The sequence below is a fragment of the Taudactylus pleione genome, unplaced genomic scaffold, assembly GCF_031769625.1.
Source record: "Taudactylus pleione unplaced genomic scaffold, aTauple2 ptg003137l, whole genome shotgun sequence".
In the NCBI taxonomy this organism is placed as follows: domain Eukaryota; kingdom Metazoa; phylum Chordata; class Amphibia; order Anura; family Myobatrachidae; genus Taudactylus; species Taudactylus pleione.
In genome coordinates this window covers 5105940-5122495 of record NW_028287496.1, presented here as the reverse complement: position 1 = coordinate 5122495, position 16556 = coordinate 5105940, and the positions used below count along the sequence as shown (strand labels likewise).

The 16556-nt window shown below is 48.3% G+C and overlaps 1 protein-coding gene across 1 annotated transcript in view; it reads right to left on the bottom strand.

Annotated features, from left to right (window-relative positions):
- Positions 1-257: 257 nt before the first annotated feature.
- LOC148430842 (pancreatic triacylglycerol lipase-like) overlaps positions 258-16556 on the bottom strand; it is a 309192-nt gene continuing 292893 nt past the window's right edge. Inside the window, exon 13 of the mRNA XM_088466434.1 lies at positions 258-295. The gene's annotated coding sequence lies outside the window, so the exon portion shown is untranslated. The remainder of the gene's footprint in view (positions 296-16556) is intronic.

Genomic DNA, 16556 nt, shown 5'->3' with positions numbered 1-16556 from the left:
TTCTAAAAATTCATATTCTTCTAAAAACAAGCTACAATTTTTGTGGGTGCAGAATAAACAGATTATTATTATTACTAATGTTGGAAATGTTTTGCACTAAACAGTGTGACCATAAGCTCAGCAGGTGGGTGAGAAAAGCGCTAATTGGGGGAAGAGGTGAGAAAGATTCAGTACAAACAGAAAGAAGCGTTTCCTGATATAGTGTTTATTTATACAGCAAATGTTCTCTTCATATATTGCCTTGCCGGTATTAGCTACTGGTTTCTGGAGACGACTTCTGAAGCTGTTAATGTATCTGAAAATAAGTATAATAGAAACCATTAATATTACATGATATAACGCACGCTATACATATTATTAGTCAGCTAGGGAGAATTATTTCTTATATTACACACATCTACCTAATGGTCACAGTGATGGCATTAGACACATTTATTCAGATTTTATTTACAGCACTTTGTTCAAATATTACCATCACCTGTGTACTAGACATGTATAAATCTGTGCTTTATAACAATAAACTTCTGATACTACAGGAAGAGAATATTTTCCAGGGAACAGCCTGAAATACAGACAGAAAATGACATAATGAATAATCAATTTTATATACAAAGATGATAAATGAGCTTCTCCTACAATCACTGTGAGGAGCACTGCTTACACACATAAATAAGGAGAGGAATAATAACTACGACATATAATTACTGAGCTCATCCTCCTACAGTCACTGTGAGGAGCTCTGCTACATGGCAGAATGTAATACACACAGACATGGTCCTAGACCTCTCCTTCTAGAGCTACTGTGAGGTGCACTGCTACTGTACATGGCAGAATGTAATACACACAGACATGGTCCTGGACCTCTCCTTCTAGAGTTACTGTGAGGTGCACTGCTACTGTACATGGCAGAATGTAATACACACAGACATGGTCCTGGACCTCTCCTTCTAGAGCTACTGTGAGGTGCACTGCTACTGTACATGGCAGAATGTAATACACACAGACATGGTCCTGGACCTCTCCTTCTAGAGTTACTGTGAGGTGCACTGCTACTGTACATGGCAGAATGTAATACACACAGACATGGTCCTGGACCTCTCCTTCTAGAGTTACTGTGAGGTGCACTGCTACTGTACATGGCAGAATGTAATACACACAGACATGGTCCTGGACCTCTCCTTCTAGAGCTACTGTGAGGTGCACTGCTACTGTACATGGCAGAATGTAATACACACAGACATGGTCCTGGACCTCTCCTTCTAGAGCTACTGTGAGGTGCACAGCTACTGTACATGGCAGAAAGTAATACACACAGACATGGTCCTGGACCTCTCCTTCTAGAGTTACTGTGAGGTGCACTGCTACTGTACATGGCAGAATGTAATACATACACATATGGTCCTGGACCTCTCCTTCTAGAGTTACTGTGAGGTGCACTGCTACTGTACATGGCAGAATGTAATACATATACATATGGTCCTGGACCTCTCCTTCTAGAGCTACTGTGAGGTGCACTGCTACTGTACATGGCAGAATGTAATACACACAGACATGGTCCTAGACCTCTCCTTCTAGAGTTACTGTGAGGTGCACTGCTACTGTACATGGCAGAATGTAATACATACAGACATGGTCCTGGACCTCTCCTTCTAGAGCTACTGTGAGGTGCACTGCTACTGTACATGGCAGAATGTAATACACACAGACATGGTCCTGGACCTCTCCTTCTAGAGTTACTGTGAGGTGCACTGCTACTGTACATGGCAGAATGTAATACACACAGACATGGTCCTGGACCTCTCCTTCTAGAGCTACTGTGAGGTGCACTGCTACTGTACATGGCAGAATGTAATACATACACATATGGTCCTGGACCTTTCCTTCTAGAGTTACTGTGAGGTGCACTGCTACTGTACATGGCAGAAAGTAATACACACAGACATTGTCCTGCACCTCTCCTACTAGAGCTACTGTGAGGTGCACTGCTACTGTACATGGCAGAATGTAATACATACACATATGCTCCTGGACCTCTCCTTCTAGAGTTACTGTGAGGTGCACTGCTACTGTACATGGCAGAATGTAATACACACAGACATGGTCCTGGACCTCTCCTTCTAGAGTTACTGTGAGGTGCACTGCTACTGTACATGGCAGATTGTAATACATACACATATGGTCCTGCACCTCTCCTTCTAGAGTTACTGTGAGGTGCACTGCTACTGTACATGGCAGAATGTAATACACACAGACATGGTCCTAGACTTCTCCTTCTAGAGCTACTGTGAGGTGCACTGCTACTGTACATGGCAGAATGTAATACATACACATATGGTCCTGGACCTCTCCTTCTAGAGTTACTGTGAGGTGCACTGCTACTGTACATGGCAGAAAGTAATACACACAGACATTGTCCTGCACCTCTCCTACTAGAGCTACTGTGAGGTGCACTGCTACTGTACATGGCAGAATGTAATACATACACATATGGTCCTGGACCTCTCCTTCTAGAGTTACTGTGAGGTGCACTGCTACTGTACATGGCAGAATGTAATACACACAGACATGGTCCTGGACCACTCCTTCTAGAGTTACTGTGAGGTGCACTGCTACTGTACATGGCAGATTGTAATACATACACATATGGTCCTGCACCTCTCCTTCTAGAGCTACTGTGAGGCGCACTGCTACTGTACATGGCAGAAAGTAATACACACAGACATGGTCCTGGACCTCTCCTTCTAGAGTTACTGTGAGGTGCACTGCTACTGTACATGGCAGAATGTAATACATATACATATGGTCCTGGACCTCTCCTTCTAGAGTTACTGTGATGTGCACTGCTACTGTACATGGCAGAATGTAATACACACAGACATGGTCCTGGACCTCTCCTTCTAGAGCTACTGTGAGGTGCACTGCTACTGTACATGGCAGAATGTAATACATACACATATGGTCCTGGACATCTCCTTCTAGAGCTACTGTGAGGTGCACTGCTACTGTACATGGCAGAATGTAATACACACAGACATGGTCCTGCACCTCTCCTTCTAGAGTTACTGTCAGGTGCACTGCTACTGTACATGGCAGAATGTAATACACACAGACATGGTCCTGGACCTCTCCTTCTAGAGTTACTGTGAGGTGCACTGCTACTGTACATGGCAGAATGTCATATACACAGACATGGTCCTGGACCTCTCCTTCTAGAGTTACTGTGAGGTGCACTGCTACTGTACATGGCAGAATGTAATACACACAGACATGGTCCTGGACCTCTCCTTCTAGAGCTACTGTGAGGTGCACTGCTACTGTACATGGCAGAATGTAATACAAACACATATGGTCCTGGACCTCTCCTTCTAGAGCTACTGTGAGGTGCACTGCTACTGTACATGGCAGAATGTAATACATACATATATGGTCTTGGACCTCTCCTTCTAGAGCTACTGTGAGGTGCACTACTACTGTACATGGCAGAATGTAATACATACACATATGGTCCTGGACATCTCCTTCTAGAGCTACTGTGAGGTGCACTGCTACTGTACATGGCAGAATGTAATACATACACACAAGGTCCTGGACATCTCCTTCTAGAGTTACTGTCAGGTGCACTGCTACTGTACATGGCAGAATGTAATACACACACAGACAAGGTCCTAGACCTCTCCTTCTAGAGTTACTGTCAGGTGCACTGCTACTGTACATGGCAGAATGTAATACACACACAGACAAGGTCCTAGACCTCTCCTTCTAGAGCTATTGTGAGGTGCACTGCTACTGTACATGGCAGAATGTAATACACACAGACATGGTCCTAGACCTCTCCTTCTGGAGCTACTGTGAGGTGCACTGCTACTGTACATGGCAGAATGTAATTCACACAGACATGGTCCTAGACCTCTCCTTCTGGAGCTACTGTGAGGTGCACTGCTACTGTACATGGCAGAATGTGTTACACACAGACATGGTCCTAGACCTCTCCTTCTGGAGCTACTGTGAGGAACTCTGCTACATGAGTGACTGTCATACATACAGACAGTGTTGGACTGGGACATGAAGGGCCCACCGGGGGAATGCAGTGGTAGGGGCCCTTGCTTATGGGGTTTGGTCACCCTCCAGAGGGGGTGTGGCCAGCCACCACAGACGCTTGGCTAACCATTAGGCATAACTTGGTGTAATTTCTATAGAAGAGAACCAAGCCCCCATGCTGATCACTGGTCCTGCTTTATCAGGTAACTGACTGTCTATTAGAGTAACAGTCTATACTTTGAGGTCTGGAACCCGACACCTAGAAGAGGAGGATAGGTCCACAGGCAGTGGGGCCCACCAGGGATTTCCCCTGTACCCCTGTGGGCCAGTCCAACCCTGCATATAGACAGGGTCTGGACCTCTCCTTATAGAGCTACAGTACTGTAAAGAGCTCTGCTTTACAAGGTGAGATGAATTAACTGAGCTCCTCCTCCTATGGTCACGTCACTGTGAGGAGCCCTGCTACACAACGTAATAAGAATATATTACTTACAATTACAAACAATCAATATTAATAGTTCAAACAGATAGTGCAAGGGTAAAACTCAAACAATGCATATAAAGTGAATGGCAGTTAAGAGTGGGTAAAACGATCAGAGTCACTGACTGCAAATGGGAGAGCAACGGAAACATGGGTCGTGCATAACGAGAACAAAGGGGTAGAGGACCCTGCTTGTGAGAGCTCAAAGTTTAGGGGAGAGGAGTATAACTGGGAGGAAAATGATGAAGAGATGAGAGGAGGACAGACAGTGCAAGTTAAGAGCTGGTAGGCTTGCAGGAACAGGTGCGTTTTCTTTTCAGGGCATGTTTGAACAAAGTAGGGGTGTGCACCGGCCACTTTTCGTGTTTTGTGTTTTGGTTTTGGATCTGGATCTTTCTTCGTGTTTTGGATCTGGATTGGTTTTGCCAAAACCACCCTTCCGTGTTTTGGGTTCTGGGTTTTGTGTTTTGGATCTGTATTTTTTTTTTAAAAAGCATAAAAACAGCTAAAATCACAGAATTTGTTGGTTTCTCTGCTCCTATGCTATTATTAACCTCAATAACCTTAATTTCCACTCATTTCCAGTCTATTCTGAACACCTCACACCTCACAATAGTGTTTTCATGTCCAAAAGGTTGCACCGAGGTAGCTGGATGACTATGCTAAGCGACACGAGTGGGCGGCACAAACACGTGACCCATCTAGGAGTGACACTGCAGTGGCAGACAGGATGGCAGTTAGAAAAACTAGGCCCCAAACTGTACATAATGCAAAGAAAAAAAAGAAGTGCAAGATGGAATTGTCCTTGGGCCCTCCCACCCACCCTTATGTTGTATAAACAGGACATGCACACTTTAACAAATCAATCATTTCAGCGCCAGGGTCTGCCACACAACTGTGGCTGAAATGATTGGTTCGTTTGGGCCCCCACAAAACAAGCTGGCAATTAATGTGTCCCTGCACAAACTGGCTCTACGGAGGCAAGATGTCATCCTCATCCTCCTCATCCACCGATTCCTCACCCTCTTCAGTGTGTACATCCTCATCCTCACAAAGAATTAACTCGTCCCCACTTGAATCCACCACCACAGGTCCCTCTGTACCTTCTGGAGGCTGGTCTCCCTGGAAGAGCTGATAATTCATTTTGATGAACATCATCTTCTCCACATTCTGTGGAAGCAACCTCCTACGCCTTTCGCTGACAAGGTTCCCGGCTGCACTAAACACTCTTTCGGAGTACACACTGGAGGGGGGGCAACTCAGGTAAAATAGAGCCAGCTTGTACAGGGGCCTCCAAATTGCCTCTTTTTCCTGCCAGTACAGGTATGGACTGTCTGACATGCCTACTTGGATGCTGTCACCGATGTAATCCTCCACCATTCTGTCAATGGTGACAGTATCATATGCAGTGACAGTAGACATGTCAGAAATTGTTGCCAGGTCCTTCAGTCCGGACCAGATGTCCAAACTTGGTCCTGCCTGCCCTGCATCACCGCCAGCGGGTTGCTTAGGATACCTAAGTTTTTTCCTGGCAGCCCCAGTTGCGGGAGAAAATGAAGAAGGAGCCGTTGACGTGTCACGTTCCGCTTCAGCTGACAGTGTGTTCACCAGCAGGTCTTTGCACCTCTGCAGGCTTGTGTCGGCCGGAAAGAGAGACACCACATAGGCTTTAAACCTAGGATCAAGCACGGTGGCCAAAATGTAGTGGTCTGATTTCAACAGATTGACCACCCTGGAATCCTGGCAAAGCGAATGAAGGGCTTCATCCACAAGTCCCACATGCCGAGCGGAATCGCTCCGTCTTAGCTCCTCCTTCACTTTCTCCAGCTGCTTCTGCAAAAGCCTGATGAGGGGAATGACCTGACTCAAGCTGGCTGTGTCTGAACTGACTTCACGTGTGGCAAGTTCGAAGGGCTGGAGAACCTTGCACAACACGGAAATCATTCTCCACTGCGCTTGAGTCAGGTGCATACCCCCTCCTTTGCCTATGTCATAGGTGGATGTATAGGCTTGTATGGCCTTTTGCTGCTCCTCCATCCTCTGAAGCATATAGAGGGTTGAGTTCCACCGCGTCACAACCTCTTGCTTCAGGTGATGGCGGGGCAGGTTCAAGAGTGTTTGCTGGCGCTCCAGTCTTCGGCACGCAGTCGCTGAATGGCGAAAGTGGCCAGAAATTTTTCGGGCCACCCAAAGCGTCTCCTGCACGCCCCTGTCGCTTTTCAGAAAATTCTGCACCACCAAGTTTATTGTGTGAGCAAAACATGGGACGTGCTGGAATTTGCCCAGATGTAATGCCCGCACAATATTGGTGGCGTTGTCAGATATCACAAATCCCCAGGAGAGTCTAAGTGGGGTAAGCCACTGGGCGATGATTTCCCTCAGTTTCTCTAAGAGGTTGTCGGCGGTGTGCCTCTTACTGAAACCGGTGATACACAGCGTAGCCTGCCTTGTAACGAGCTGGCGTTTCTGAGATGCTGCTACTGGTGACGCTGCTGCTGTTGCTGCGTAAGGTGATACATCTACCCAGTGGGCTGTCACAGTCATATAGTCCTTAGTCTGCCCTGTTCCACTTGTCCACATGTCCGTGGTTAAGTGGACATTGTGTACAACGGCATTTTTCAGGACACTGAGGACACTTTTTCTGACGTTTCTGTACAGTCTCGGTATCGCCTGCCTAGTGAAGTGGAATCTAGACGGGATTTGGAACCGGGGACACACTACCTCCATCAATTGTCTAAATCCCACTGCACTAATGGCGGATACCGGACGCACGTCTAACACCAACATAGCAGTCAAGGCCTCAGTTATACGTTTTGCTTCAGGATGACTGCTGTCGTACTTCATCCTCCTCGCTAAGGACTGTTGGAGGGTCAATTGTTTAGTAAAAGTAGTGGTGTTCCTACTTCCTCTCTGGGATGATGAACGACTCCCAGCAGCAGCAACAGCAGCAGCGGCAGCAGTAGGCGTAGCAATGCAGGATCCTCCAGAGGAATCCCGGATAGGAGAGTCAGTCATGCCAGTGACATGGCCTGCAGGACTACTTCCGATCCTGACTAAGGAGGAAATTGACGAGGAGGGAGTTGACGGTGTGGTTTGCAGGCGCTTGGATACAACAGGACAACGGGATTTAGGTGTCCCTGGACTGCTTACGGTCTTAGCCAAAGTTTCTGAACTTGACAGTAACTTTTTATGAACGCGCTGCAGGTGCCGTATAAGGGAGGATGTTCCTAGGTGGTTGACGTCCCTACCCCTACTTATTTCACCTTTACATATGGTACATATGGCAAGACAGTTGTTGTCCGGATTTGGCCAGACCAAAGAGGTGGAATGTTTGGTCTTCTGCCCAGGCATGACCGTGATGGGCTTTTTCATCCCACGGACAACAACTGTCTCCCCCGGAGCCTGATTTAAACAAACCACATCACCATCAGAATCCTCCTCGCCAACTTCCTCCTCAGCGCCAGCTACACCAGTATCCTCATCCTGTTGTACTTCAACAGTGACATATCAGCAAGTGGACTGTGGGTGCTCCTTTCAGCACTTGCAGGGGGCGTGCAAATGGTGGAAAGAGCCACCTCTTCCCGTCCAGTGCTGGGAAGGTCAGGCATCGCAACCACCACCACACTTGGACTCTCCTTGGGGATTTGTGATATCTTCTTAGAAAGCACAGTTCTTCGCTGTGCTTTTGCCAGCTTAACTCTTTTGATTTTTTTAGTGGGAGGAGGGCTTCCATCGTCATGTGAAGCTGAACCACTAGTCATGAACATACTAGGGATCGACCTTAGCCGTTCCTTGCCACTCCGTGTCGTAAATGGCATATTGGCAAGTTTACGTTTCTCTTCAGCTGATTTAAATGTCTTTTTCAAGGTCATTTTCCTGAACTTTGCCATTTGGGATTGTATGTGCCCTCTACTATGACATTGGGCATCGGCCTTGGCAGACGACGTTGATGGCATGTTATCGTCTATGTCATGACTAGTGGCAGCAGCTTCAGCACTAGGAGGAAGTGGTTCTTGATCTTTCTCTATTTTATTTTTATCGGAGAAAGTTTGGTCCTCCATTTATGTTATATCGATTTGATATATACGTGCGGCTAAACCCAGAAAATAATTTTTTTTTTGGTTTGGACTGGAGTGTACTTTGGGGGTTACAGCACCCTTTAACGGTCAAGCCAGCCGGCCCTTTACTTATGACACAGGCGCACTCTTGGCACTACTTTGTTGATGCACGTGAGGCTACTGCGCACACAATTCACAAACACAGAAAATAATTTTTTTTTTGGTTTGGACTGGAGTGTACTTTCGGGGGTTACAGCACCCTTTAACGGTCAAGCCAGCCGGCCCTTTACTTATGACACAGGCGCACGCTTGGCACTACTTTGTTGATGCACGTGCGGCTACTGCGCACACAATTCACAAACACAGAAAATAATTTTTTTTTTGGTTTGGACTGGAGTGTACTTTGGGGGTTACAGCACCCTTTAACGGTCAAGCCAGCCGGCCCTTTACTTATGACACAGGCGCACGCTTGGCACTACTTTGTTGATGCACGTGCGGCTACTGCGCACACAATTCACAAACACAGAAAATAATTTTTTTTTTGGTTTGGACTGGAGTGTACTTTCGGGGGTTACAGCACCCTTAACGGTCAAGCCAGCCGGCCCTTTACTTATGACACAGGCGCACGCTTGGCACTACTTTGTTGATGCACGTGCGGCTACTGCGCACACAATTCACAAACACAGAAAATAATTTTTTTTTTGGTTTGGACTGGAGTGTACTTTCGGGGGTTACAGCACCCTTAACGGTCAAGCCAGCCGGCCCTTTACTTATGACACAGGCGCACGCTTGGCACTACTTTGTTGATGCACGTGCGGCTACTGCGCACACAATTCACAAACACAGAAAATAATTTTTTTTTTGGTTTGGACTGGAGTGTACTTTCGGGGGTTACAGCACCCTTAACGGTCAAGCCAGCCGGCCCTTTACTTATGACACAGGCGCACGCTTGGCACTACTTTGTTGATGCACGTGCGGCTACTGCGCACACAATTCACAAACACAGAAAATAATTTTTTTTTTGGTTTGGACTGGAGTGTACTTTCGGGGGTTACAGCACCCTTAACGGTCAAGCCAGCCGGCCCTTTACTTATGACACAGGCGCACGCTTGGCACTACTTTGTTGATGCACGTGCGGCTACTGCGCACACAATTCACAAACACAGAAAATAATTTTTTTTTTGGTTTAGACTGGAGTGTACTTTCGGGGGTTACAGCACCCTTAACGGTCAAGCCAGCCGGCCCTTTACTTATGACACAGGCGCACGCTTGGCACTACTTTGTTGATGCACGTGCGGCTACTGCGCACACAATTCACAAACACAGAAAATATATTATTTTTTTAGCACTTGGGGGGAGCACCCCTGATGGACAGAGCACCCCCTGGACAACACTGCAGCACTCCTTTAGGACTGGGACACTGCACAGGACTTTGGAGTGGACACAGCCCCTATGGAGAACTGACTGCACAACACAGTCCAGCCAGCCCCTATGGACTTTGAAGTAGTGGACACAGCCCCTATTAACAACAGCAGCACAGCACAACACAGCCAGCCCCTATGGACTTTGAAGTAGTGGACAACAGCAGCACTACACTACACTACACTACACAGCCCTAACTCCCACCCTCCCTCTTCACTGTCCACAGCCGAGTGAGAAAATGGCGCCGACGTGGGTACCTTATATAGGATCCAAAACCCGCGAGACTCGGAAGGCGGGATGATGACGTTTTGCCTCGATTTCAGATCCGAGTCAGGCGGGAAAAGTCGAGCCTGATTCGGATCGGACTCGGATCGGGGGGGCTCGGGGGGGTTCGGATTTCAGAAATCCGAACCCGCTCACCCCTAGAACAAAGTATTCTGTTAGTCTGAATCCTTGTGAGAAAGTAAGTTCCAGAGGAGGGGAGAAGTGCAGGAGAAGCGCAGGAGAAGTCTCAGATGTGGGAGTGAGAGTAGGTAATCAGCACATAGACCACATTCAGAGGAAGAGGACAATAGGGAATGTGGTGTGAGATTAGCTCAGAGGTATAGGTGAGGGTAAGATGTATATTCTGTATGAGGAGAGACAGGCTGACCTAATGCACATGTGCCACCATTGGCCGTTCATGTGCAATTAAGAGCCTGGTAATTGGGCATTTTCTCAGGCCCTGTGAAAGTCACCAATATAACAATAAAATGTTCATGAACTGCCTAGTACTTTATTTTTATTTCTGTTATGTATGGTCATTGAACCTGTATTCTCTCAGAGATCATTCCCAGCACTGATACATATACCCTGAGGGAAAAATACCAGTGCATGGATTCTATCCCACAGACTCCCCCCCAATACACCAGTATCATTGGCCCAGGGGTGACTTCTGTAGTGTTCCTCCATGTCCTGACTCTCAGTAACTCAGTGCCCTCAGACACAAATGCTGACAATACACCTGGCCATGTTTGGTATATGGCAACACTAAAAGCCCCTCCCTGTACATTAAGGCCACTCGCACAAATCTCCAGGATGTCCAGTAACAATCCATCCTCCTACTCTTTGTACCCATTTATACATTTTATACTGTGTTTTTTCTCAATGACCGTGGCCAGAAGGAGACATGAGGTATCTTGCTCCAAACTTCAGCTAGTCAGTTGTTTACTGTTGATTGGCCGCCATCTTCAGCCTGGTGCTAAAGCCATATCCACTGACCACTTAAAGGCCCACAGTACAATCCCACAGCCTAGCACCGTCAGTGATGTCTGTACAGTCCCACAGCCTAGCCTGGTCAGTGAGGTCCGTACAGTCCCACAGCTTCACATGGTCAGTGATGTCCGTACAGTCCCGCAGCTTCACATGGTCAGTGATGTCTGTACAGTCCCCCAGCTTCACATGGTCAGTGATGTCCGTACAGTCCCGCAGCTTCACATGGTCAGTGATGTCCATACAGTCCCGCAGCTTCACATGGTCAGTGATGTCCGCACAGTCCCGCAGCTTCACATGGTCAGTGATGTCCGTACAGTCCCACAGCTTCACATGGTCAGTGATGTCCGTACAATCCCCCAGCTTCACATGGCCAGTGATGTCCGTACAGTCCCGCAGCTTCACATGTTCAGTGATGTCCGTACAGTCACGCAGCTTCACATGGTCAGTGATGTCCGTACAGTCCCGCAGCTTCACATGGTCAGTGATGTCCGCACAGTCCGCCAGCTTCACATGGTCAGTGATGCCCGTACAGTCCCGCAGCTTCACATGTTCAGTGATGTCCGTACAATCCCGCAGCTTCACATGGTCAGTGATGTCCGTACAGTCACGCAGCTTCACATGGTCAGTGATGTCCGTACAGTCCCGCAGCTTCACATGGTCAGTGATGTCCGCACAGTCCGCCAGCTTCACATTGTCAGTGATGTCCGTACAGTCCCACAGCTTCACATGGTCAGTGATGTCCGTACAGTCCCGCAGCTTCACATGTTCAGTGATGTCCGTACAATCCCGCAGCTTCACATGGTCAGTGATGTCCGTACAATCCCGCAGTTTCACATGGTCAGTGATGTCCGTACAGTCCCGCAGCTTCACATGGTCAGTGATGTCCGTACAGTCCCGCAGCTTCACATGGTCAGTGATGTCCGTACAGTCCTGCAGCTTCACAAGTTCAGTGAGGTTCGTACAGTCCTGCAGCCTCATATGGCCAGTGAGGTCTATACAGTCCCAAAGCCTCTCATGGACAGTGAGGTCTGTAGAGTCCCGCAGCTTCACATGGTCAGTGAAGTCTGTACAGTCCCACAGCCTAGCATGGTCAGTGGTGTCCGTACAGTCCCGCAGCTTCACATGGTCACTGATGTCTGTACAGTCCCGCAGCTTCACATGGTCAGTGATGTCCGTACAGTCCCACAGCTTCACATGGTCAGTGAGGTCCGTACAGTCCTGCAGCCTCATATGGCCAGTGAGGTCTATACAGTCCCAAAGCCTCTCATGGACAGTGAGGTCTGTAGAGTCCTGCAGCTTCACATGGTCAGTGAAGTCTGTACAGTCCCACAGCTTGACATGGTCAGTGAGGTCCATACAGTCCCGCGGCTTTGCACGGTCAGTGAAGTCCATATAGTTTTCGGCAGCTTCACATGGTCAGTGAGGTCCGTACAGTCCCGCAGCTTCACATGGTCAGTGATGTCTGTACAGTCCCGCAGCCTCTCACAGTCAGTGAGGTCTGTAGAGTCCTGCAGCCTCGCATGGTCAGTGAGGTCTGTACAGTTACTCAGCTTCACATGGTCAGTGAGGTCCGTACAGTCCCGCAGCTTCACATGGTCAGTGATGTCTGTACAGTCCCGCAGCCTCTCACAGTCAGTGAGGTCTGTAGAGTCCTGCAGCCTCGCATGGTCAGTGAGGTCTGTACAGTCCCACAGCTTCACATGGTCAGTGATGTCCATACAGTCCCGCAGTCTCTCACAGTCAGTGAGGTCTGTACAGTCCCGCAGCTCACACGGTTTAGTGAGGTCTGTACAGTACCGCAGTCTCTCACAGTGAGTGAGATCTGTACAGTCCCACAGTCTCTCACAGTCAGTGAGGTCTGTACAGTCCCGCAGCTCACACGGTTAGTGAGGTCTGCACAGTCCCGTAGCTTCACATAGTTAGTGAGGTCTGTACAGTCCCACAGCCTCGCACGGTCAGTGATGTCCACTCTCTTTTAGGCCTCCCTGGAAATTGTTGCCAATGTATAAGTTATTGCTTTGCTGCACCTTTTGAGGCTTTGCTCATTGGTAAAGCCTTCTCCTGTTGCCCAGGATCGCTCACCTCAGACTGTGACTACTCTTTCCCAAGCGCTAGATTTAGGTATTCAGCGTATGGAAAAAAAAATGTATCTCTTTTGCAAGTGTGATGGGTTTTCCCTGTCATAGCTCACTCAGGACCATGGTGGGCACTTACTATCCTTCGGCCCACCTTTGCTCTAAGTCAAACCCTGTTGCAGCTTCACAGTCTGCAGGCCTTCAGGCTGTAATTTTTTCTGCCAACATAGTTTTAGTGCATCATCTCGATGCTCATGCTTGTCCTGCTGTCCAGGCCATTCTCTCTCAGGGGCCTGAATGCATGCAATGCACCCTGCCACTCTTTGCATGCTGGCATTAGTTACACCAGTAAGAATATTGAAAAATGTAAAGAACAGTGTGACCGGATGCCTTTCGCCAAGGCCGGCCCTGGTCACGGGTTAGCGCTTTTGGACTCCCACTCACCGTCAGTGACCGCCTGTCACTGACTCCGCCCACTGCGCCGTGGGCGTTTAACGATGCTGCCACCACCAAACTCTACCACCGGCGTTTGGAACCGCTTTTTACGTTACCCTCAGGCTTCTACCTCGGCACCTGGAACCGCTTCTGCTGCGTATGTGTTTGATTAACTGCGGACCTCCTGTTTGGTGTCGGCTGTTCCCACCTGATCCCTCGCAATGGACCAGGTCTGCACGGTAGCTGGCAGACGGCTTGAACTTGGAGACGCGGAGCTCTTACCCAGAACAGCAGGAGAACGGAATAGCGTTTTGCGCAATTCTGTTGGTCGCAGGATACAGATGTAGTAGAATGTAAAGACGAAAGGTGTTTTTTTGCTCAATGTCTTAATGAAGACCCTCCCTTCCGTCTGAAGGGGAATAACACACAGAAATCAAGCAGCAATTCTCCACAAAAGATTTTCAAAGATGTACAATATTACCAGGCACAAAGTCTTCTTTTACGCTCCCTCAGGGCAGAGTTCCACAGGGGGTGTCCGCCCTGTGGTCCCCAACCAATCAATGTTTCCTCACATACAGTAATATAATTTAACCACATATTACATTTCAAAGGAAATAGTAAATGACATTCATCCTTCCCAATGGAAGTATCAATCAATTTGGCATTCCCAACCTTAAAACATTGTGACATCCAAAAGGTTCTTAAAAACAAATTGTCTTTTCAAAGGAAGTTCTGTAACTGAAGTGTTTGGCTATATGTCACTAGTCACACCTTTACACAGAGGCCCTGATTCAGAGCCGGACGCTCTGACAGAGCTCTCGCTCTGAATCAGGGCCGTCCTTCTTGATTTTTAGAGCAGCCTCCTGGCCACTCGTATAGCTGTGGGTGACCACCCACAGCTATAGCGAGCGGCCAGGAAGATGGTCGCGATGGTCAATACCATCGCGACCATCGGGCTTGCGACGAGACCCTTGTGGTAGGGTCTCATTGCCGCAAGCCCTAGAGTGCTTTCGGTTCTAACAGAGCTGAAAGCACTCCCACTGACATCACTTGTGATGTCAGTGGGGCCGGCCCCAGACGGTAGGCGTTCCCATGGGAACTCCTCCGTCTGGGCAGCCACTCCCCCGGCCTGCTCACCAAAGGGGGCGTGCTGTCACTCGTCATCGTACTGGGCCACCATCGACCCGCTTGTGAGTGCATAGCGCTCGCGAGCGGGTCTGAATCAGGCCCAGAGAACTTAAAGTCAAGCCTATTCATCAGACCTTCTGCTAAGGGAATGACAATTAGCATCTAGTTTCCTGCAGCCACAGAGGCAGGTCATGTCTTATACAAAAAGTGCATTTTCTCTACAAAACATACATGTAAACCATATAGTGCATAGCCTATTAAATATACGTTGCTTCATGCACTAATGCATTGCAGATCAGCTGCAGTGCATTACAGCAATACATATATACTTTAATACAGTTTATTATAAACCATGTGCAGTGTGCTTTTACACTGTCCTTTTAAAAATGGTGCAACGGCATGAGGGTTAATCACCTCAATGCCTTGGCAGCCATTTTAATCTCATGTGGTTGGATTCCGGCCACAGACAGCTCTCCCGAAGAGTTGTCCTTTGCGAGTGAGGTACATCCTGGTCTATGACCGAGAAGTCTCTCTGCTGTCCTTCTGTCTATTAAACTGATGCTTGTAGAAGATAACCTGGTTTTACATGCAGGAGCAGCTGTCCACCCTTATATACTGTATACTGTGGTGCAAGAAGATAGAAGATACCCTGGTCTTACCTCCAGGAACAGCTGTAAACCCTGTATACTGTACACTGTGGTGGAAGAAGCTAGAAGATAGCCTGGTCTTCCCTCCAGGAAAAGCCGTATACCCTATATACTGCACACTGTGGGCCTGATTCAGAGCTGGACGCTCTGAAAGAGCGCTCGCTCTGAATCAGGGCATTTTTTTTTTTTTTTGGAGCGACCACCCACAGCTATAGCGAGTGGCCAGGTTGATGGTCGCGATGGTCAAGACCATCGCGACCATCGGGCTTGTGACGAGACCCTTGTGGTAGGGTCTCATGGCCGCAAGCCCCAGAGAGCTTCTGGCTCTAATACACTGGTGATGTCAGTGGGGCCACCCACAAACGGCAGGCATTCGCTTGGGAACGCCTCCATTTGTGAAGCCACCCCTTTGGTGCGAGACCCAGAGCGACGGAGCACCTGTTGCTAGCCGGGTCTCGCGCATGTGCACGACGGAGCCGGCTCCGTAATGCGCATGACCAGTGGGCAAACATTGACCCGGTTGCGAGCGCTCAGCACTTGCGACCGGGTCTGAATCAGGCCCTGTGATCGAAGAAGGTAGAAGATACCCTGGTCTTCCCTCCAGGAACAGCCATATACCCTATATACAGCAGACTGTGGTTGAAGAAGGTAGAAGATACCCTGGTCTTCCCTCCAGGAACAGCTGTACACCCTATATACTGTACACTGTGATAGAAGAAGGTAGAAGATACCCTGGTCTTCCCTCCAGGAACAGTCATATACCCTATATACTGAAGACTGTGGTGCAAAAAGGTAGAAGATATCCTGGTCTTCCCCCCAGGAACATCTGTTAATCCTATATACGATATACTGTGGTGCAAGAAGGTAGAAGATACCCTGGTCTTCCCTCCAGGAACAGTCATATACATTATATACTGTACACTGTGATAGAAGAAGGTAGAAGATACCCTCAGAGAACCGAACCCATCCGTATTTCGGGGATCCGGGGAGATCCGAGGAAAGCTCAGATCTCCCTGCC